The sequence below is a fragment of the Vombatus ursinus genome, unplaced genomic scaffold (genome assembly GCF_900497805.2).
Source record: "Vombatus ursinus unplaced genomic scaffold, bare-nosed wombat genome assembly UNPS02014812.1, whole genome shotgun sequence".
In the NCBI taxonomy this organism is placed as follows: domain Eukaryota; kingdom Metazoa; phylum Chordata; class Mammalia; order Diprotodontia; family Vombatidae; genus Vombatus; species Vombatus ursinus.
In genome coordinates, this window is record NW_020954590.1 from 33220000 (window position 1) to 33243689 (window position 23690).

Here is a 23690-nt window from a genome sequence, read left to right on the forward strand (position 1 = left end):
ATGATTGCTGTTTTGTAATACAATTCAAGATCTGGTATGGCTAGGTCACCTTCCCTAGTATTTCTTTTCAATAGTTCTCTTGATATTCTGGACTTTTTGTTCTTCCAGATGAATCTGGTTATTATTTTTTCTAGCTCTACAAAATAATTTTTGGTAGTTTGATTGGTATGGCATTGAATAAGTAAATTAACTGAAATAGAATTGTCATTTTTATTATATTAGCTCAGCTTACCCATGAGCAACTGATGATTTTCCAATTATTTAGATCTGACTTTATTTGTGTGAAGTGTTTTGTAATTATGTTCATATAGTTCCTGCATTTGTTTCAGTAGGTAGACTTCTAAATATTTTATAATGTCTACAGTAAGTTTATCTTTATCTCTTGCTCATGGACTTTGTTGGTAATATAGAGAAATGCCGATGATTTATGTGGGTTTATTTTACATCCCGCAACTTTGCTAAAGTTTATTATTCAAGTAGTTTTTTACTTGATTCTCTAGGATTCTCTAAGTATGTCATCATATCATCTGCAAAGAGTGATAGCTTTGTTTCTTCTTTGACTATTCTAATACCTTCAATTTCTTTTTCTTCTCTTATTGCTAAAGCTAACATTTCCAGTATGATATTGAACAACAGTGGTGATAATGGACATCCTTGTTTCACTCCTGAACTGATTAGAAATGCTTCTAGTTTATCCCCATTACATATAATGCTTGCTGAAGGTTTTAGGTAGTTGCTACTTATTATTTTAAGGAAGACACTATTTATTCCTATGCTCTCTAGTGTTTTTAACAGGAATGGGTGTTTTATTTTGTCAAAAGCTTTTTCTGCATCTATTTAGATGATCATGTGGTTTCTGCTAGTTGTGTTGTTGGTATGATCAAGTATGCTGATAGTTTTCCTAATATTGAACCAGCCCTACATTCCTGGTATAAATTCTACCTGGTCATAGTATATTATCCTCATGATAAATTGCTATATTCTTTTTGCTAGTATTTTATTTAAAATTTTTTGTATCTATATTCATTAGGGAAATTGGTCTATAATTTTCTTCCTCTGTTTTGACTCTTCCTAGTTTAGGTATCAGCACTATGTTTATATCGTAAAAAGAATTTTCTTCACCTATTTTCCCAAATAGTGTCCATAGTATTGGAATTAATTGTTCTTTATGTTTGATAGAATTCACTTGTACATCCATCCATTTGGCCCTTGGGTTATGTAAGTATTTTACTTTCTCTTCTGTTAATCTGGGCATTTTAAGTTTTTGTAAATACTCATCCATTTTATTAATATTGGCACACAGTTGGGCAAAATAACTCCTAATTATTGTTTTAATTTCCTCTTAATTAGTGATGAATTCATCCTTTTCATTTTTGATGCTAGTAACCTTGGTTTTCTTCATTTTTCTTAATTAAATTAACCAAAGGTTTGTCTATTTTATTATTTTTTTCATAAAACCAGCTCTTTTATTTATTAGTTCAACAGTTTTCTTTTTTCTTTTTTTTTTTTTTGGTGAGGCAATCAGGGTTAAGTGGCTTGCCCAGGGTCACACAGCTAGTAAAGCGTTACAATAATTTTCTTTATTTCAATTTTATTCATATTTACTTTGGTTTCCAGTATTTCTAATTTGGTGTTTAATTGGGGATTTTTAATTTGGTCTTTTTCTAGTTTTTTAATTGAATGCCCAATTCATTGATCTCCTCTTTCTCTATTTTATTCATGTAAGAATTAAGAGATATAAAACTTTCCCTAAGAACTGCTTTTGCTGCATCCCATAAGTTTTGGTATGTTGTCTCATTATTGTCATTCTATTGAATGAAGTTATTGATTGTTTCTATGATTTGTTGTTTGACCCACTCATTCTTTAGGATTAGGTCATTTAATTTCCAATGAATTTTTAGTCTATCTTTCCATGGCCCTTTATTACATGTAATTTTTATTTCATCATGTTCCGAAAAGGATGCATTTAGTATTTCTGCCTTTCTGCATTGGATTGTGAGATTTTTATACCCCTAGTACATGGTCAATTTTTGTGTAGGTGCCATGTACCACTGAGAAAAAGGTATGTTCCTTTCTGTCCTCTTTCAGTTTTCTCCAGAGGTCAACCATATTTAACATTTCTAAGATTCTATTAATCTCCTTAACTTCTTTCTTGTTTGCTTGTGGTTAGATTTATCTAGTTCAGAGAGAGGGAGGTTGAGGTCCCCTACTAGTATAGTTTTGCAGTCTGTTTCTTCCTGTATCTCCCTTAATTTCTCCTTTAAGAATTTGGCTGCTATATAACTTGGTGCATATATGTTCAGCAATGATATTACTTCATTATCTATGGTATCTTTTAGCAGGATGTAGTTTCCTTCCTTATCTCTTTTACTTAGATCTATTTTTGCTTTTGCTTTGTCTGAGATAAGGATTGCTACCCCTGCTTTTTTTTTTTACTTCAACTGAAGCATAATATATTCTGCTCCAGCCTTTTATCTTTACTCTTTATGTATCCCTCTGCATCAAATGTCTTTCCTGTAGACAACATATTGCAGGATTATGGTTCTTAATCCACTCTGCTATCTGTTTCTATTTTATGGGACAGTTTATCCCATTCACATTCACAGTTATGATTTCAATCTGTGTCTTCCTCTCCATCCTCCATCCTATTCCCCTCCCCCCTCATTTATGCTTTTTTTTCTCCCTTTTTCCCTTTCCCTCCTCAGTAGAATTTTAGTTTCAACCACAGTCTCTCTCTGTCTGCTCTCCCTTCTATTAGCCCCCAGCAGGTACCTTTCTGAGGACAGACTCTGCACTTTGAGATCATAAAAGGTAAGACACTCCTCCCTTTCTGCCTTTTAATTTTAGGTGGAACAGAATGAGTCTCACTGGATGGTTAAACTGGATTATGATCTGTAATGCTGATCTCATCATATTATCTTTCTACCAAGACCCACGTCTTTTCCATATTTCCCTATTACTGTCAACGGCACCTTGACAACCACCTTGGCTCATGACATCAGAGTCATCATTGACTTCTCATTCTCCCTCATTCCACGTATCCAGTCAATTGACTTCTCTCAACGTATTCCCTTCTTTTTGTTCCCACAGCCATGACTTTAGTCCAAACCCTCTTCCCAGTTTCACTGGTCTTCCAGATTCAAGTGTCTTCCATCTCGATCTATCTACCATCTAACTACCAAAGTAATTTCCCTCAAGTGCAAGTCATGACCATGAAATTTTCCTATTTTCTCAACTTTTGTGATTCCCTATTAACTCTGGTTGTTATCCTTCATGCTTGAGTAGGATCAAAATGACATCACTATGTTGGGGTCAAGGTACAGTGTGCATAGTTACTGACTCTAGAATCATTTGCACTTATTAGTAGGTGACATAGTGGGCAGAATGAGGCAGACCAGAGTTTGAGTCCTGCTTTAAACACTTACTATCTTTGTGACCCTGATCCCAACATCTCAATTTCCTCATCTGGGAAATATAGTTTATAATACATCTATTGGCCATGATTGTTGTAAGAATAAAATGAGATAATATAAAGTGGTTGGTAGAAATTAAAGATTTTTCTTGTTACTGCTGTTGTTCAATCATTTCATCTGTATCTGACTCTGTGACCCACTATGCCACCTAGCTACCATACATATATTTTATATACATACATATACATATATGTGCATGTATATGTGTGTGTGTTCTAGGGGGTGTGTGTATACATATATGTTTACATATGTGTGCACATATATATATAAATGACATCCAGGAGGTGAAGTGAATAGAGCACAGGGCCTTGAGTTCAAACTCAGCCCCAGATATTTACTAGCAGTTTGTCCCTGGGCAAGTCACTTAACCCTGTTTGCCTCAGCTTCCTCAACTGTAAAATGACCTGGAGAGAGAAATGACAAACCACTCCAGTATCTTTGTCAAGAAAACCTCAAAAGAGGTCACAAAGGAACAAAGAGTCAGACACGACTCAACAACAACAATATATGTTTGTGCATGTATGTATTTGTGTGAGTACACACACACATACACACACACATTCACACAAGCTCACCCTTTGGGCTAAAATAATGAGGAAGGGACATTTAACTGTCTCCCTTTCCTCAGAGTGCAAAGCTGTACTGTATTCTCTTTCTTCTTCCCTAGTTCTTTTCTGTTCTATCATGTCTGCCTCTCTCTGACTTATTCCTATTACTGTTTCTGATCTTCCTTCATTTCTGCTATTTTCACTGCCCTTGCCATCCCCTCTGTACTTGTTTGAGTTTCCACTGGCCGCTGCTACTGCTACTCTCATGCATGTCACCACTTCTGATCTTTACCACTTCTGCTGCTCTTTCTTCCCTCCTCTCTGCTTTTCCCCCTCTTTCTTGTCTCTCCTACCTCCTGAGGCTTTGTCTTCACCTCTCAGTTTCTGAAAAAAGTCAGGCTACTGCCAGCCAATAAAAGCACCACTTTCTTTCCACAAGACAAGTGGACAGATCACAGTACATCCTTTATAATACTCCAAGTCTTCCAATCAATGTTGGTTATTGCTGAGTGCTGAGGAGCTGATTCTTTACCACCAGACTTGCTGTTTTTCTTTTATTTTTTCTACCTCAGTCTCACTGCTTTCCCTAAAGTCTGAAGGTGTGGAAGTCTAGTTAGTGAGTAGTAGAAGTTTTACCATACTGGATGGAGTTAGATTTTCTATTCTTTTATACCTTATTTCAAATGATAATTTATCTCACAGTTTACATATGTATATAAATGAGTGGTTCATTTCTACTTCTATTGTATGTATGTGCATATTTAAGTGGCTAATCTTAGACTCATAGTTAATTACACCCATAAAAAAAAAAAAACCTCGATCCCAGGTAATAACAATTTATTGAAATTACAACTTAACTTTCCAAAGAGTCCCTTTTAACCCTTGGCTAGGAGAGAATGGCAGAGCAATTTTGTTTAATATGAAGTTAGAAGAATATAAAGTGTCAGTATGGCACAGTCAATAGAAATCTGGCCTTGGAGTCAAGAACACCTGGATTCAAGTCCAGTCTGGTACATACTAGCAGTGTAATACTCAACAAACCTCTAAACTTCTCAGTGCTCTAGGCAACATGCTACGGTTATAAATTGTAGAGTCAGTGCTGGTATGCATTGTAAAAGAGAGTTTTTTCACTAGAAGTTCCCTATAAGAATGAAATTACAGTTTGGGTAGAAAAAATAGTATTATAAGATTTTAGAATTATAAAAGACTTTACTAGAGAGCTTCTAATTCAACCCTTTCCTCGTATATGTGTGTACATATGTATACATATGCATGCATGAGTGTATACATATGTGTATACATGTGTATAAATATGTGTGTATATGTATACATGTGTATGTGTGTATGTGTATGCATGTATGTGTATCTGTGTATTTGCGTGTATGTGTGTATGTAGATGTGTGTAGATGTGTGTACATGTATGTGCATGTGTGCGTGTTTTGTGTGTGTGTATATGTGTGTACTGTGTTTGTGTAAATATGCGTGTATATGTATATACATGTATACACACGTTATATATGTATATACATGTATACATGTGTGTGTGTGTGTGTGTGTATATACCTACTATCAGCCAGAAATTGTCACCTACATGGAGAACACATCTGCCGAAAAGTGAGGAATTCCCTGACCTTATTGAGCTCATATTCTAATAAGAGGAGATAATTCATGTGTAAGAGTAAGGATGAGAAAGGTAGGGAAGTCTTGGGGCAATGGAATTACACACAGTGTTAGAGAAAATGTCAGGTTGCCCATTCTGGACAAGTCTTGGTTTCTTGGTGGATGGCTACAGGGGATGTGAAACATGGCCGGGGGCAAGATAGAGATGAAGATTAGGAAACTTTTCAGTCACTCACCTGTCATGTTACAAAGCTATTTAGTATTAGATCCAGAAGTAAAATCATGGAGCATTGTCAACAAAATGGAAGGGGACTTAAAGATCATGAAATCCCTTTTCAACATTTCCAATAAGTGGAGTTATCATATAACCTCTGCTTGAAGACTAGAGTCAAGTCTCATGAGTTTCAAGTTCAGTTATTATATGTCTATGTCTGTCTGTATATACATAAACATTTATCATTTAAGTTCTTTTTAGACTCTAGTATGAAAAGTTTTCAATTATTTAATATTATTTCAGTCCCCAAACTCTGTATCCCCAAATCTAAACCCCCTGAGTGAGTGTGTCAATCTTCCCCTTATTTGTATGATGGCTTTAATGTTATTTTTATCTCAAATGTCATATTTCTATGATATTGAAATTTTTGATGAAAACTGTGGAAAATACAGTAACACTGCTGTATTAACTTTTTTAATGTAATGACTTGGAATAATAGCTAATATTTATACAGCACTTTAAGTTTCAAAAAGTTCTCTACAAATATTATCTTGTTTGAGCCTCATAATAGCCCTGAGACACATGCTATTATTATTATAATTTTACAAAAGAAGAGACTGAGTTTGAACAAGGTTAAGTGACTTAGCCACTTAGGTCACATAGATATTGAATGTCTGAGGCAAGACAGGTCTTCCTGTTTCTTTGTCCAACTCTCTATCTACTGTGCTGCTTAATTGCTGCTTTTTTCTTAACTTCCAGGTAACTGACCAGATACATAAGTGCTACTGCTTTTCCCCGCTATTTTTCCCACTGGTGTTGTTAAATTCAATATCAACCTTCTCAGTCAAGGAAAAAATGGAATGTACTTCTTTTTTTTTTTGGAAGATACTTCTTACTGTGCTATTTCATTATACTCAAACATAAAAATATCTTACCATTCAACAATGACATTAACTATACAATCCACTTTTGCTTAACAGAAAACATGAACTAATACAATCTACCTTCTGATGAATAAAAACAGACACCCAAGCCCATCTAATAATGTTAATAGGATGCTGGAGTTACATAAATTCTAAATCCTCATCAGATTGTCCATGGGAAAAAGAGCTGAAATGGTTTCCAACCTTCCCCTGGCAAAGTAATAACGGGTCTCAGGACTGCTCTGTCACCAGGCCATAAACCTTGGTAGTATTCCATTCATGTCCTTTAAATTCATTACTAAAGCATATGATTTAGCCTATTCATCTTTGGGAACAATTAAAAGCATTTTGTTTTCAATAGTATTGATTTCTTTTGATTATATGAAAACTTCCTATTTCATAATGTATTGTTTTGTAAACTGTCAAAATCAGCTTTATCACCCAAAATGTCAGTTTAATCCAAAATATCAGAAATTCAGCAATTGTGAATTCAGGGTTTTTTAAGATGTGTACTTGCCCACCCAGAGAAAGGGAAGCCATTCTCAGAATTGGCCATTAAAATTTAATGCAACAGTTTTCAATTGCTACTATGTACATGCATGCATACATACATACATACATACACACATACACGTATGTATGTATATTTACAGGAAAGCATTAGATAAGAATTACAAAGAATGAGAAGATGTAATTGGATTGTAATACATATCAATGGAAGCATTCCCACATCAGTGAACTTTGGGAGCCTTCAAAGAATTGACCGATCTAACTGGTTGTTTTAATTAAGCTGACTAATCATTACATAATCAAGATACTATTGATGACAGAAAAGAGTAGCACAGTGAAAAGGAAAGACAGCCCTGAAAGAGAAGATAAAGAGTTAAAAGAGTCTCAATGTGAGATCTCTTCAGAAGACTTTAAGAAGTGTTATAAAATTAGTAACTATCAGCAAAACATAAAAGTATACAAAATAAAAAATAAAAATCCTACATAAAACCTAAAGCATATTATAACTTGTATTTTTAGAAAGGAGAATTAAAAAAAACAATCAAATAAAATGTGTTTAAATTTGTGTTTCTGCTTGTGTGTAAAAAACTGTAATTTGATCTAACTCTTAGAGAATGTAAAATGTCTCAAGAAATGCTTCTCTACTTAAAAGACTTCTAATAACTTCTGTCCTTAAAAGAACAGTAGAAGTGCCTCAAGAGAAAAGGATGTAAAATGTAATCTATAACACTGTCAGAAGATTAGAGGGTGAGAGAATGTAATAAGGAAAGAAGGGAGAAAGGATCTCTACACTGCTTAAGATATGTAATTAGTGAAAGTATGAGACTGGATCCTTAAAGAAAAAAGTAGCTTCCTATGTTCCATGGAATAAAGATATGGAACTTCCATTTTCAACAGCAGAGAGGACATTCAGTGGGGGTTGTGGGAAAAGGAAAGCAGTACTGATAGATCAAAATTATATGACGAGGAGTACAAAAATCTGACAAATACCTATCTGATTTAACACTTGGACACCTATTCATTCATGAGTCAGTACATAACCCTGTGGTCCAACTGAAATCACATTTCATGAGCCCCTATCAATATATTTATTTTTACTAGCCAAACAGAGGACCTGTTATTTCAATACAAAAGCCATTTAATTAAGCAACATGGCAAGATAAGTGACAAGAAACCATCCTACCATATAAACCTAGAGTAAATTCTTCCAGATGTTAATTGGGGAGGACATAACACATAGAGAACATATAAGAATGCATGTGTCTAAGTCTCTAGGACATACATAAGGGGATATGTAGGGCAAGGTCACAGAAGGGCTGGAACAAATTATTCCTTTAATTCTTAAGAAAAATAAAACCCAATATTCTTACCTGCTATCATCAGTCTTTGCTGGAAGTCCAACCTGGTATCATATTTTTGCTGTAACATCATCTCTACTTGGGAATTCCATTGGTTTTATGGTCACCAAACTACTCTATACAATGATCTACTAGACCTGCTTCAATTATTTAGATATTTATGATGAATTACTACTAACTACTGAGATACAATGAATAAACTGCCTCTCCCTGACAAAACAAAATATTATTTTAGTGCATAGTCTAGAGTTACAGAGAGACAGCTATGCATAGTGGTTAGATAGTTAGACTTGATTCAAAGAAGACCTAAGTTCAAGTCTCACTTCTGACATATATTGATGGTGTCATCCTAGAAAAGTCACTTTACCTCTAAGTACTCTAGGTAATAATAGTAATAATAATAACAATAACTAACACTTATTTAGCACTTGCTATGTGCCCAACACTGTGTTGAGTCCTTTACAATGTGACCCTCAGAATAACCATGGGAGAAAGGTGTCACACAGCTAGTAAGTGTCTAAAGCCATATTTGAACTTGAGTGTTCCTAACTATATGCCCTTTACTTTCTCCAATAAGCTTCCACAGCTCACTAAAATGATAAGTTTCAGCAAAGGTACTATCCTGCATTGGTAGTGTGAGTTTCCTCACCCTGAAGTTCACATGAAATCACAGGTCCAGTTTATTCCTATTCCTAGAGGTATAAACTACAATTTTGAGATAGGAAGTCAGTGAAAAGTTAGCAAAAGCCCACAAACTATGATTAAGCATATACTCTTGATGGCCTGTTTTCCAGTGCTGACTCCAAGTTCTGGGTGTTAGACAACTATCTAACTTGTAGTTAGAAATCTCTTTTAACTCCTGTTGAATCTTTCATTATCAGTGTATATCACCCAAACCTATATTGGGATCTCTACCAGAAAAAAAGAAATCACATGAGACACTTCAATGAATTCACATTCTAATAAATAAGACAACTAGCAAATATCTATATACATACAAGATACATTTAGTGTAAATAGAAGTGAATATAATCTCAGAAGGAAGGCACTAGTAATGGGTAAGACCACTTGTGAACTTTGCAGCCAAGTTTTCATTAGTAAAGCCTGTGATCCCATTATCTATTCTGGCCAACATAGGGATCCAGAATAATAGATTTTAAAGTAGAAAGGATGAACTTCCAGTGCTAAGATGTCAGAGTGAGGAAGGAACTCCAAGCAGTTCTCCCACATTTCCCTCCAAACAACCATACAACAATTAGCCTCAGATAAAATTTTGGAGCGGAAAACTAGTCCAGGATAGCTTGGATGGTCAGCAGAAAAGGTCTGTCTCACTGGGGTGGGAAGAGATCTCAGTCAGTGAGCAGCTGTAGACCACACCTCAAGGACCTGCAGAGAGAACCCAAGTCAAGACACTAGTAAGGCCACATCCCCAGTATAAACCAAAAGCAAGGCCAGAGCCCCAAGAAAAGCCAGCAGTCCCTGAATACCAGCAGCACAGTGAGATGCCATCCCCAGTATAAGTCACCAAGGAGCCCCCACACCCATTGTTGGCCAGTTGACCAGCAGTGAGCCCCTGCCCTGTAAAAGCATCAAGGCTTTTAACAAAATACAGCACCCATTCCTATTAAAAATAGTAGAGAGCACAGAAAAAAAGGAACTTTCCTTCAAATAAGTGATATCTATCTAAAACTATCTGCAAGCACTGTCTGCAATGCAGAAAACTAGAAGCCTTTCCAATAAAATCAGGGGCGAAACAAGGGTGTCTCTTATCACCACCATTATTTAATAGTGTACTAGAAATTATAATTATAGCAATAAGAGGGGAAAAAAGAAATTTAAGGAATTAAAATAAGCAATGAGGAAAGGAAGCTATCACTCTTTGAAGATGATATGATAGTATATTTGGAGAATCCTAGAGAATCAACTAAAAACTAGTTGAAATAATGAGCAACTTTAGCAAAATGGAAGGATATAAAATAAACCCATACAAATTATTAGCATTTCTATATATTACCAACAAAGACCAACAGTAAGAGATAAAAAGAGAAATTCCTCTTAAAATAACTGTAAACAGTATGAAATACTTGGGAGTCTCCCTGCCAAGACAAAATTCAGGAATTATATAAACACAATCATTCTCATACAAATAAAGTGAGAACTAACCATTGGAAAGATATTAATCATTCATGGGTAGGCTGAGCCAATGTAATAAAAATGACAATTCTACCTAAATGATCTACTTATTCAGTGTCATAGTAATCAAACTACAAGAAATTATTTTATAGAGCTAGAAAAAATAATAACAAATTCATCTGGAAGAACAAAAGGTCAAGAATATCAAGCAAATCAATGGAAGAAAATGTGAAGGAAGGTAGCCTATCTGTAACAGATCTCAAACTCAAAGCAATAATCATCAAAACTATCTGGGACTGCTAAGAAATAGAGTGATGGATCGTATGATAGATCAGGGAAATAATGCATTGTAATAAATGACCACAGTAATTTATTGTTTGATAAACCCAAAGATCTAAACTTTGAGTACAAAAACTCACTATTTGACAAAAGCTGCCAGGAAAACTGGAAAATAGTAAGGCAAAACTAAGTATGTAGACCAACATCTCACACCATATACCAAGAGAAGGTCAAAATGGATACATGATTTAGACATAAAAGGTGGTATCACAAGCAAATTGGGGGAGCATGGAATAGCTTACCTATCAGCTCTATGGACATAGGAAGAATTTAGGACCAAACAATATACAGAGACCACTAGGAAATGTAAAATGGATAATTTTAATTATATAAAATTTTTTTTAAAAAGTTTTTGCACAAACAAAACCAATGCAACCAAAATTAAGAGAATAGAAAACTGAGGAAAATATCTAAGGAAATATCTCAGAAAAAATCTTCATTTATCAAATATATAGAGAACTGAATCAATTTTTTTAAGAATACAAGTCATCCCCCAATTGATAATTTGCCAAAGGATATGAACAAACAGTTTTCAGACAAAAGAATAAAGCTATCTATTATCATATGAAAAATGCTCTAAATCCCTATTGATTAGGGAAATGCAAAATTAAAACAACTCTGAGATACCACCTTACACCTATCAGATTTTCTAATATGACAGAAAAGGAAAATGATAAATGTTGGAGAAGATGTGGGAGAATTGGGACACTAATCAATGGTTGGTGGAGTTGTGAACTGATCCAACCATTCTGGAGAGCAATTTGGAACTATGCCCAAAGGGCCATAAAACTGTGCCTTCCCTTTGACTAAACAATATCACTATTAGGTCTATATCCTAAAGCAGGCCTGTACAACCTGCAGCCGCCAAAGGATTTCCTCTACATACAAAGGATGTTTTCCTCTACATTTTTTGCAGGCCACTGCCCAAAATCCTTTGGCATGCCATAAGTGACCCACAGACCACAACTTGTGCAGATGTGTCCTAAAGAGATAAAAACAGTAGGGTGGGGTGGAGAATAACTTACTTTTATAAAAGTATTTATAGCAACTCTTTTTGTGGTGGCTAAGAATTGGAAATTGAGGGGATATCCACCAAATGCAGAATGGTTGAACAAGTTGTGGTATGATTATAATGGAATATTATTGTTCTATGAGAAATGACAAGCAAAATGATTTCAGAAGAATCTAGAAAGACTTACCTGAACTAATATGAAGTGAAATGAGCAGAACCAGGAGAGCACTGTACACAGTAAAAGCAATACCATATGATGATCAACTGTGAATGAAAGCAATTCTCAGCAGTACAATGATCCAAGACAATCCCAAAGAACTCATGATGAAAAATGTTATCTTTCTCTGGAGAAAGAAATGATGGAGTTTGTATACAGACCAAAGCACATTATTTTTCTCTTTCTTTCATTCTTTCTTTCTTTCATTCTTTCTTTCTTGTTCTTCCTTCCTTCCTTCTGGATTTATTCAAGTTTTCCCCCACAAAATGATTAATATGAAAATGTTTTACATAATTACAAGTGCATAACCTATGTGAGATTGCTTAGCATCTCAGGGATGGGGGAGGTAATGGAGGAAGGGATAAAATTTAGAGCTCAAAGCTTTAAAAAAAGAATTCCAAAAATTGGTTTTATATGTAATTGGGGGGGTGGAGAAATAAAATATTATTTAAAAAAAACAATAAGAAGAAGTGACCTTAAAGGTCACATCACATTATTGAGCATTATTGACCTTGCACTTCAACAATGTCTTCAGACTTTAAGCATGATGTCTATTGTTTAGTCATGTTTTCTGCATCCAATTATTATGCAACTGATATGCCTAAATATCATATTCTTCAGAATAAACTAGTATGCTCAGTGGCTATCATTATTCTTTGTCTCCTGGAAGTCCAATCTGTTATCAAATTTGTACTTTTACATCATTGTCAGCAATAACAAAAAAAAATTTACCCTTATTGAATCAAATCTTTATTTTAAACATTAGACAGTCATTCTCCTCTACATAAATCTTTTTGGACCTTTAACCTATCATCCAGGATCTTTGCTATCACTCCCAGTTTTGTGTCATCTGCAACTTTGATAAGCATCCCATCTATGCCATCATTAGTAAAAATGTTGGAGAAAACAAGACCAATATCTTGGGCAATTCACTATAGTCTTTTCCACAGAAGTCATATGAATCCATTAATAACTACATTTAGTGTCCAATCATGAAGTCAACAAAAAACTAGCTGTTCTACCCTCTATTCCCATATATTTCCATCTTTTCCATAAGAACATTTGTGAGATGTTTGGCCAAGTACATTGCTGTAATTAAGCAGTAGTATATCTATCACTGTCCTTGATCAAAAATGGTTATTCTTGAATGTCCTGTCATTAAATATCTCATGCTAGTTCTGGAGATCACCTTTCTAAATGCTCAGAAGTGACCCACTAAATAATAACAATAATGCATTCTAAAATTTGACCAGGAATTAAAGTCAACCTCTTAGGCTGATGATTTAAAAAATTATTATTTTGCTTTCTGGAAAACTGGGACTATACTTGCCCATCTTCATGGATGGATCAATTCTATTATACAAGATTTTTTTGGTAATCACTGACAGTGACTTACTAATCAAATTTAGTAGGTTTTTTTTCCATACCTAAGCTGCTGTTCACTTTTGCCATTTGATTTGAATTCATCTAAAACAGTTGTTCTTAAAATCTTTTCACATATCTTGGGTTTTTGGTTTATACTTCCTAGTCAGAAGATCATTCTTATATAAATAGAAGCAAAGTAGAAGATTAATAGTTCTGCCATTTTTGTGTCATCTATTATCATCAGCCTCTACACTTTGACAAAAAATAGTGCTATCTTTGAAAAAGACCTTCTTGTGACTAATAGAGCTTTAAAACTTTTTTTTAAAATTTTAATGTTTACCACAAACCTTAGATCATTGTAAGAATTAATGCTATAAGACTATGCCAATTTCTGTATTCATCTTGTAGTCATCCTCATTAGATTGTGAGCTCCTTGAGCTCAGGGACTATTTTTTGCCGTGTGTTTGTGTTTGTGTGTGTGTGTGTGTGTGTGTGTGTGTGTGTGTGTGTATGGGGGAGGGTATGTATCTCCAGTACTTAGGGCAGTGCCTGACACATAGCAGGCACTTAATAAATAGTTATTGATTAACTAATTGGCTGACTTATTCTTACTTGCCCTTAGTTCACTCTCTTAATGTTTGTGTGTGTTTCTTCTAAATCAACAAATTCCTTGTGAATTAACATAGAACTCTTTAGACAAATCTGGGTCCATTAGACTTTCTTCATTAGGATCATTTTTGTTAGTATGAGCTGATTTGTGACCTTATGGGACATACCAATCCCTCTGATCCAATTTCTGATCCAATTTTCATCCTTGGGAACCTAGTCACCCTTTATGCAAATTCTTAAAATCTTCCTTCTCAAAATGTAGTGTATTTTAAGAATGTTTCCAGCTTTTCCTTAATGTGCTATGAGTTCTTCAATCACTCTTTCCTTACTCTTTCCATAACTCCTTCTTCAATAAACAGTTTCTCTTGATTCTTCTGTTTCTTTCTCATGATCACCCATCTTTATGACTTCACACTAGCTGTCCTCCATTCCTAAAAGGCCCTCCCTCCTCACCTCGACCTCTTGGAATCTATTGTTCCCTATAAACTCAGCTCAAGTGCAATTTTCTAGGTGAAGCCTTTCCTGGTCTCTCTCCCCAAACACCTAGCTGCTATTGCCTGCTTTTTCAAATTATATTTTATTAATATATGCACATATACACATATATGTGTATATATATATATATATATGTATCCTCCATTAAAATGTAAACTCATTAACAGAAAGTTTTTCACTTTGATTTTATATCACCAAAGCTTAGTACAATGCCTGGCACATAGCAATCAATAATCAATCAACATTTATTAAAAGTTTATTATGTGCCAGGTACTGTGTGAAGCACTGGAGATAAAAGCACTGGAGATAAAAGAAAAAGAGGCAAAGGACAGTCTCTGCCCTCACTTAATAAATGAATTTTGATTAATTAATTGGCTGGCTCATTGGACACAATCAGGTCTATCATGGAATTTACTTTCAATGATTTCTCAATATTTGGGGAGAAATTAAATTATAATCAAAGAAAATGATGAATTGTTCAATGACTGCTTTTCAATCAACAAGAAATGTGTGCTGTATTACTGAATAGTTCCATGCTAGTGTTCTAATCTGATTAATTTATCATTTACTCCTTATAATCCTGCAACATAATCACTTTTGTTTCTCTTCAGATAGAATAGTGAGTAGAATCTCATGAACTAGTTGGAGGGAAAAATGGTAGATCTTATTTTGGTGAAGACAAGTGGAGGAAGAGATTTGGTACAATTGTGAGAACATACTATCGACTACTGGCCATAAAGATGAACTGGATGAGAAGTTTCACAAGGGGATCCTCAAGCTAACAAATGTAGATTATTGAAGAGATGGGGGCCTTCAACTATCCAGCTGTCTGCTGGATGTCTCTGTCTTTTTTTTATTTGCTTTAATGACAATTTTTTTTCCCTTAAGAAAGTAGAGAAAATATGAAGAAGAATGATAATTCTGTTTCTGACCAATAAGTAGTAACTGGTGATAAAATTTAAGTGATGGGAACATTGGAAAGATATAGCCATTTTATCTTAGCATTTGGTTTTTGTTTGTATATGTTTTTGTTTTTAAGATTGGGTCTCCCTATCTCACCCAAGCTAGAAATGAAAAGGCTACTTATGCATAGATAATGCAAAGATGCCTCTATTGATCCACATAGGAGCTTCAACTTCTGTTCTGGGTTCATTTGCTCACCATATTAATGCCAGATTAGTTGGACACCTAATTAGCATAGCTATCTGAAGCTCAAAAACTTTACAACTCCAAAAATCTGCCAGTTGAAACCTCCTCAGTGTCTGGAATTACAGATGTTAATAACCACACCAGATACCTCAGCATTCATGATAGAGATGGAAGGGAATGTGGAAATACAATGCTTGAATCTGGGAGAATTTCAAAGAAATATAAAAAAAACAAGTAGGATAATAGCAAGATAAAGGATAAATAAAATTAATTGAATATTTTTAAGATTATGGAAACATGCCATTCTAGAACTTGTGATAACTTATATGGAAAAATCAGTAAGCAGAAAATGGTTTGTTGTTGTTATTGCTGCTGCATTTATTTTTATGGCTCTGAGCAGGTGTTCCTGCAAAAGTAGGGAATGATTCACTTATTCAGTTAGAAGTAAATGAATTTCAAAATCCAGGAGATTGCCTAGAGCAGAAATCACCCTCCTCAAACACAGAAAGGTCCTTCAGTCTGCAATGAAAGGGGCCATCAAGATCTCCTCAGCAATCTGGGATGTTTCTGTTATTTTTTATCTCTAATCATTTATCAGATGAAAAATGTTTACTTTCTAATTGTTAAGGGGAGCAGTAGATTGTTTAAAAAAAAGGTAGGGTGGGTAAAGTATAACAGAAGTACTGAACCTGAAGTCAGAACACCTGGGTTCATCTTGTAGCTTCACCTTTTACTTGCTGAGGAAAATTATTTAATTTCTCTAAATTGCAATTTCTTCATCTGAACAATGGACTTGCTAGTTTTATTATGCATTTCACAGGACTATTGTAAAAATCAAAATGAAATAGCATTAAGAGAAATACATTGTAGCTATAAAGCACTCAGAATTGCCATCTCTTTGGGCCATCTTTTCAGACAACAGGTATTGTCACTTTCAGTCAGTCAATCACCAAACATTTATTATATCCAATGTCCTAATTATTATATAAAATAATTTAATAAACATATATTATATATAAATAATTATTATATCCAATGTGCTAAGTAAGCACTTGTGGTAGAACATCATCTTTTAAAGGACTCATATTCTAACGGGGAAGACAATTGAAAAATAATCATAAACATAAAAGACATATACCACATAAATGGAATGTAATCTCAGAGGGAAAGGACTAGTAGCAGGGAGAGCCAGGAGAGGCCTGTAGCAGAAGGTGTGTCTTGAAGAAAACAAAAGAAGCTAGGAAGTGGAGGTGAGGAGGGATGGGGGACAGGCATGGGGGACAGCTAGTGGAAAAAACAGAGAAAAGGAAAATGGGATTTCATGTTCAAGGGATAGCAAGTAGGTCACAATGTTAAGGTCCTAGAGTTTATGGAGGGGAATAGAAAGTAGAAAGGGACCGGATGAAAAGAACTTTAAATGGAAAGCAGGTTTTTTATATGATTGTAAAGGTAATGGTATGGCCACTGGTGTTTATTAGGTATGGAGCTAGGAAAGATATGGTCAAAATTACACTTTATGAAATTGAGTGGAAGATGGATAGGTTTAGGGAGACAAATTTGAGGCAAGGAGACAAATTAGAAAGCTATTTCTATTAGAATATAATATTTTTGAGGGCAAGGGCCATGTATGTTCATTTTTTTACTCTTTCACTGCCTTAACAATATGTAATAATGTAATTAGCATTTGATAGACATTTTAACGAATGTAATATTATCTCTTGTATCAGAGGTTCCTGACTCCCTTCTAATACAAAGAGCCCAGGCACATTTAGGGGACTTCTCACTTATCTTGATCCTTTCCCATTGCTCAGACAAAACAAGAAAAATAAATACCTAGAATTCCCTCTATAGTATCAACAACTCCCCTTTTAAGTACTCAGGCTCACAGACATCAAACATTAAATAAATTTTATTTACTTTGTAAAAAATACAGAAATGCTTGAACTCAAGTACATAGAGAGTGGATATATTCTTTGCTTTCTAAACATCCCCATTCTTCCATATTCCCAAAGATCTATATAGTCCTTTGGCTCATAATACCATCATGGAAGGAGCCCTGTGAAAAGATGTCAGAATTTATACCACCCCACTACTCACTATGGTAGCAGCACTCCTGGAAGGAATTGTGGGTCCTTCTTGCCTTTGTGCTCGGGTCAGCTTTGCTGTTTCCCACTTTTTGACTATGCTTTTCAGGATTAGACTTTAGGAAGATTGCATTGGAATACTTGTGGATAGTTTTATGGGGCTTTCTCCCCTCCATGTCTGGCTGGGATAGCTCTGGGATATTTAAACTTTCAATTCTTTTACACTAGAGATTCTGTAACCCCAACCTACAAATAAAAGGTTTTTTCTGCTACTAGAGAAATTGTACCCTTTTCATCCTGCTTGACTAAATCTCAGTTTCCCATTTCTGGCCAAGTTACAGTGAATCTGTCCTATTTATTTCTTCCCCCTAAACCTAATTTCTGGACAATGTCTTCTACTAAGCTAGTTAAGTCTTAAAAGTCTTTTGGGAATTTGGAAAGACACTCCCACTCTTTGTCCATTGGCCTGCTGCTTCCCATCTTCCTCACAGCAGGTAGACTGAATCATATCTCAGTTACTTTTCAAAGAAGAGGCAGGAATAAAACTAGTTACATTAGTTTCTGTGGCTCAGAGTGGGAGGTATATCCCTGCCCAAAGAAGCTAGTAATAAGTCATCACCCAATACTGAAAGAATGACTACCACTATATTTCCCAGTAAAGTCAAAAATAGTAGTGGAAAAGTGAAGGCCTATAGAAGAGATTCTGACAGATAATGAGGGAGAATAGAATCAGAAGGCTCTAAAGAAAATCCAACACTACAGTATACCAAACAGCTGCATAATGATAACCACTATACAAACAAAAGTGCTTGGCTGCCTTGTGTTTATGAATATAGAATAGAAACAAAAGTATTCCTCCAATGAGAAGTGATGGTGAGTTTTTCAGTGCTGGGTTCACTACTCCTGGGGTTTGCTACTCTGTGCTCTATAATAGCACTGCAGAAAGTAGAACATCTGTTTTTACTGAGTTTGCCTCCATCTTTTAATAAAACATGAACACTTCATGCCTTTTTCATTCAGTTTTTTCCTAAAGATATGAGATCATGCAAGACAGTAAAGCAAAGTGTAAAACTACCCAAAGGTTTAATTGAAATGCTTCAAAAAGAGAACTTTATTAATATTTGATGTGCCTCTTCTAGTAAAGAGTTCTGGCACACCAAAAAAAAAAAAAACGATATAAGAATGAAGCAGTTCATTCTCCCAATGCCAGTGATCTTAAAATACAGTGTGGTTTTCTGTGCCATTCATTGATGGTTTATTTCATGGAACTCAGTTCAAATAATTTGTTTCATTTTGAATAGGATGTGTGATTTCTTTGGTATAGGACACTCTTAATGAGTACCAGCACAGATTAGCATTTCTTTTGCAACTTCAAGGTTTAGAAAGTTGCCTGAGTCACTACAATCCTAAATGACTTGCTTAAGGTAATAGAGTCAAGATTTGTCTGAAGCTGGAATTGAACCTAGGCCTTCTTTGAACCCAGGTCAGCTCTCTATCCACTACTTCAAATTCTCTCACACAAAAGTTACATAGGTAAATAGAGGCATAGAAGAATTAACTAAATCTTGTCACTGACCACTGGCAAGCACTGATTGGCAATCATGTTATGGGAGATGATTTCACTCTGGAGCCAATTTCTGATGTTAGTTGCTTCCCATCATCCCCATCCTTTCTTCCATGGAAGTTAAAGAAAGTTCAGGAATATTACATAAATAATCTTATTGGAGCATCCTCATTTCTGTTGCCTAAAACTGAGGCTCCTGGCAACATCAAAAGATACCAGAATCTCCCTTCCTTCAGGTAACAGTACAGAACCAAAGGGAGCCAGTGTTTACATTAGCCCAAGAACTCTCTGTAGTATTCCAAATCACCACAGGGAGTTTCAAACTGCCAGATACTCCCTCACTCAAATCTCTCCTGAACACAACCTACTCCTCCTATTACAGACTCAAGTGTGTTGCTTGATCTCCAAGCTCCTAGACTCTCCTTTTTTATTTAGTATTTTCCCCAGTTACATGTAAAACAATTTTAACATTAATTTTTAAAACTTTGAGTTCCAAATTTTCTCCCTTCCAACCCCCCCCCCCATTGAGAAGGCAAGCAATTCAATATAGGTTATACATGTGTAGTCATGTAAAACATATCCATAATAGTCAGGTCATGAAAGAAAACATAGGAAAAAGACTCAAGATATATATGCTTCAATCTGTATTCAGATACCATCACTTCTTTTTCTGGGAATGGATAACATTTTTCATCATAAGTCCTTTAGAATTGTCTTGGAACATTGTATGGCTGAGAATAGCTAAGTCATTCCAAGCTGATAATTTTATAATATTTATGTTATTTTGTACACAGTACATTTCACTTTGAATCAGCCTATGCATGTCTTCTCAGATTTTTCTGAGAGCACACTGCTCATCGTTTCTTACACTACAATATTATCCCATTAAAATCACATACCACAATTTGTTCAGCCATTCCCTGATTGATGGGCATCCCTTCAATTTCTAATTCTTTGGCCCCAGAAATGAGCTGCTATAAATATTTTTATACATATAGGTCTTTTTCCTTTTTGTTTTTTATCTCTTTTGCGATATAGACCTAGAAGTGGTATTGCTAAGTAAAAGGATAATACATGGTTTTATAACCCTTTGAGCATAGTTCCAAATTGTTCTACAGAATGATTGAGTCAGTTTACAATTCCAATGTAACAGTACATTAATGTCTCATTTTTCCCACATCCATTCCAACCTTTGTCATTTACATTTTCTGCCCTATTAGCCAATCTAATAGATATAAAGTAGTACTTCAAAATTGTTTTAATTTGCATTTCTCCAATCAATAGTGAGTTACACTATTTTTTCCATATGGCTATAGATAGCTTTGATTACTTCCTCTGAAAACTGATCATATCTTTTGATCATTTGTCAGTTGGGCAATTGCTCTTATTTTTATAAATTTGACTCAGTTATCTTTATGTTTGAGAAATGAGGCCTTCATCAGAGAAACTTGCTTCAAAATTCTTATTTTTTTTATTTTTTTTTTATAGTGAGGCAATCGGGGTTAAGTGACTTGCCCAAGGTCACACAGCTAATACGTGTCAAGTGTTTGCTCTGAGGCTGGATTTGAACTCAGGAAAATTATTTACACAGTCATTATTTCTACCTGTATTTCCCTCCATCCTATATGCCTGTTTATTCCATTCTCTCTTTCATTTCACCGTATCCTTCCTCAAAAATGTTTTGCTTCCAACTGTCCCCTCCCCAAATCTGCCTTCCCTTTTATCACCCCCTTTCTCTTATCCTACTTTCCTGTAGGGTAAGATAGATTTCTATGCCCAATTGAATGTGTATGTTTTTCCTTCTTTAAGCCAATTCTGATGAAAGTAAAGTTCACTCATTCCCCCTCACCACACCCCCTCTTTCCCTTCACTGGAAAAGCTTTTTCTTGCCTCTTTTACACGAGAGGATTTATCCCATACTACCTCTCCCTTTCTCTTTCTCCAAATACATTCCCCTCATACTCCTTAATTTTATTTTTGTATGATCCCTTCATATTCAACTCAGACCTGTGCCCTCTGTCTATATTTATTCCTTTTAGACACCCTAATAATAAAAAAGGTCTTATGAATTACAAATATCATTTTCCCATTTGGGAATATAAACAGTTTAATCTTATTAAGTCCCTTATTATTTCCCTTTCCTGTTTACCTTTTTATGCTTCTCTTTTTTTTTTTTTTTTGCTGAGGCAATTGGGGTTAAGTGACTTGCCCAAGGTCACACAGCTAGTAAGTATCAACTGTCTGAGGCAGGACTTGAACTCAGATCTTCCTGACTCCAAGGCCAGAGCTTTATCCACTGCACCACCTAGCTGCCCCCTATGCTTCTCTTGAGTCTTGTATTTGAAAGTCAAATTTTCTATTCAGCTCTGGTCTTTTCATCAAGAATACTTGAAAGTCTTCTATCTCATTGAATATCCATTTTTTCCCCTGAAGGATTATACTTAGTTTTGCTGCCTAGGTGATTCTTTGCCCTCCAGAATAACATGTTCCAAATCCTCTGGTCCTTTAATGTAGAAATTGCTAAATTTTTTGTTATCCTGACTGTGGCTCCATGATACTTTATTTTTTTTTTCTGGTTCCATGCAATATTTTCTCTTTGACCTGGGAACTCTCAAACTTGGCTATAATATTTTCTGACAGTTTTCATTTTGGGATCTCTTTCAGGAAGTGATTGATGGATCCTTTCAATTTCTATTTTACCCTCTGGTTCAGTGATTCAGTTATTCTGTGGCCTATTATTAATTTGGTAGGGCCCGGTCTGAATTGTCATGGCCTACACTAGACTACACTCCACTCTTACTATGATGCAACAGACTGTTCCTGCCTACCTTCCAAGTTGTGTTGGGCTGGAAATTTATTTCATTCCATCTTTCTGTGGGTTCTGCTGCTCTAGAATTTGTTTGGAGTTATTTTAAAGGTATTTGGAGGGGTTTGGGGGAGAGCTCAGGTGAGTCCCTGCCTTTATCCACCATCTTAGCTCCGCCCACCACCACCCCATTCTCCTTTACACACACTCAGCTAATTCATTCATACTTCCATTTTTCTGTCTCTGTTTCTTGGTATTGCATTGTCCCTGTCCTCTTCCCTCTTCCATTTACTTCTTCTTTTCTTCCTCTTTTTTCTTCCTTCCTTTTTTTACCTCTCCTCACTTTCTTCCCATTTCTCTTTTTCTTTTCTCTTGTCTCCCTCTCTCCCCCTTTTTTCCTTATTTCTCTCCCTCATCCCCAACTCTCACTCTCATCCTAGTTCTCAGAACTGACTAAATACTCTCAACACTGATATCTTACAACTACATTCTGCTGCTCAAATTATGTGCACCTACTCACACCTACTCACACACCAGAGGATACTGTTTATCACTCACATCTTCTCTCACACACCTGCTTCAAGGATAACATCTTGATATTTTCTAAATAGCCCAGGAGATAACTCCTATTTGGACAGCTATATGCCCCAAAAGCCTCAGGCACATGGCTCAACTCTGTTCATATTCTATCAATTCTTTTAGCAATAGGAAAAAGTAGGCCACTGTGAACCTGAAGATATATGCAAAGGTAGACAAAGTAGAAAGAATACCTTTACTGTCTCTCCTCTGCTCAGGTGAAGATACCTCGTACAACATATCTGCAAATGGAGTAGTTTAAGAATACAGGCCAGACAGAAAGCTGTTATCCATATATCACTATTATCATGACTGCCTAACTCCAATATCTTGTCCAAGACTCTTGTTTTTTATTTCTCTTCCACCCACCTTGAAAATTCACTAGATTTGTATGTAGAAGGTAGGTAGAATTGTAGTGTGAGAAAGAACTCCATGTCTTTAAGAGTTTTCTCAGTATTTGTATCCTGGTATGACAATTCACTTCCATAATTCCCCATTTGCCATCTTTTTTTTTTCTTAAAGACTACATCTGTATCATTACACCTACTTGCACATGTACAAGCTGTTTCCTATTTTCCTACTTGCTTGTTATACCTAATCTCAATGGCTCCAGACAGTAGCACATTGTCTACCTTAGTAGAAATGAACCTTCACTAAAGTTCTGGCTGCCTTTTCCTTGAAAATTGCCTACCCAT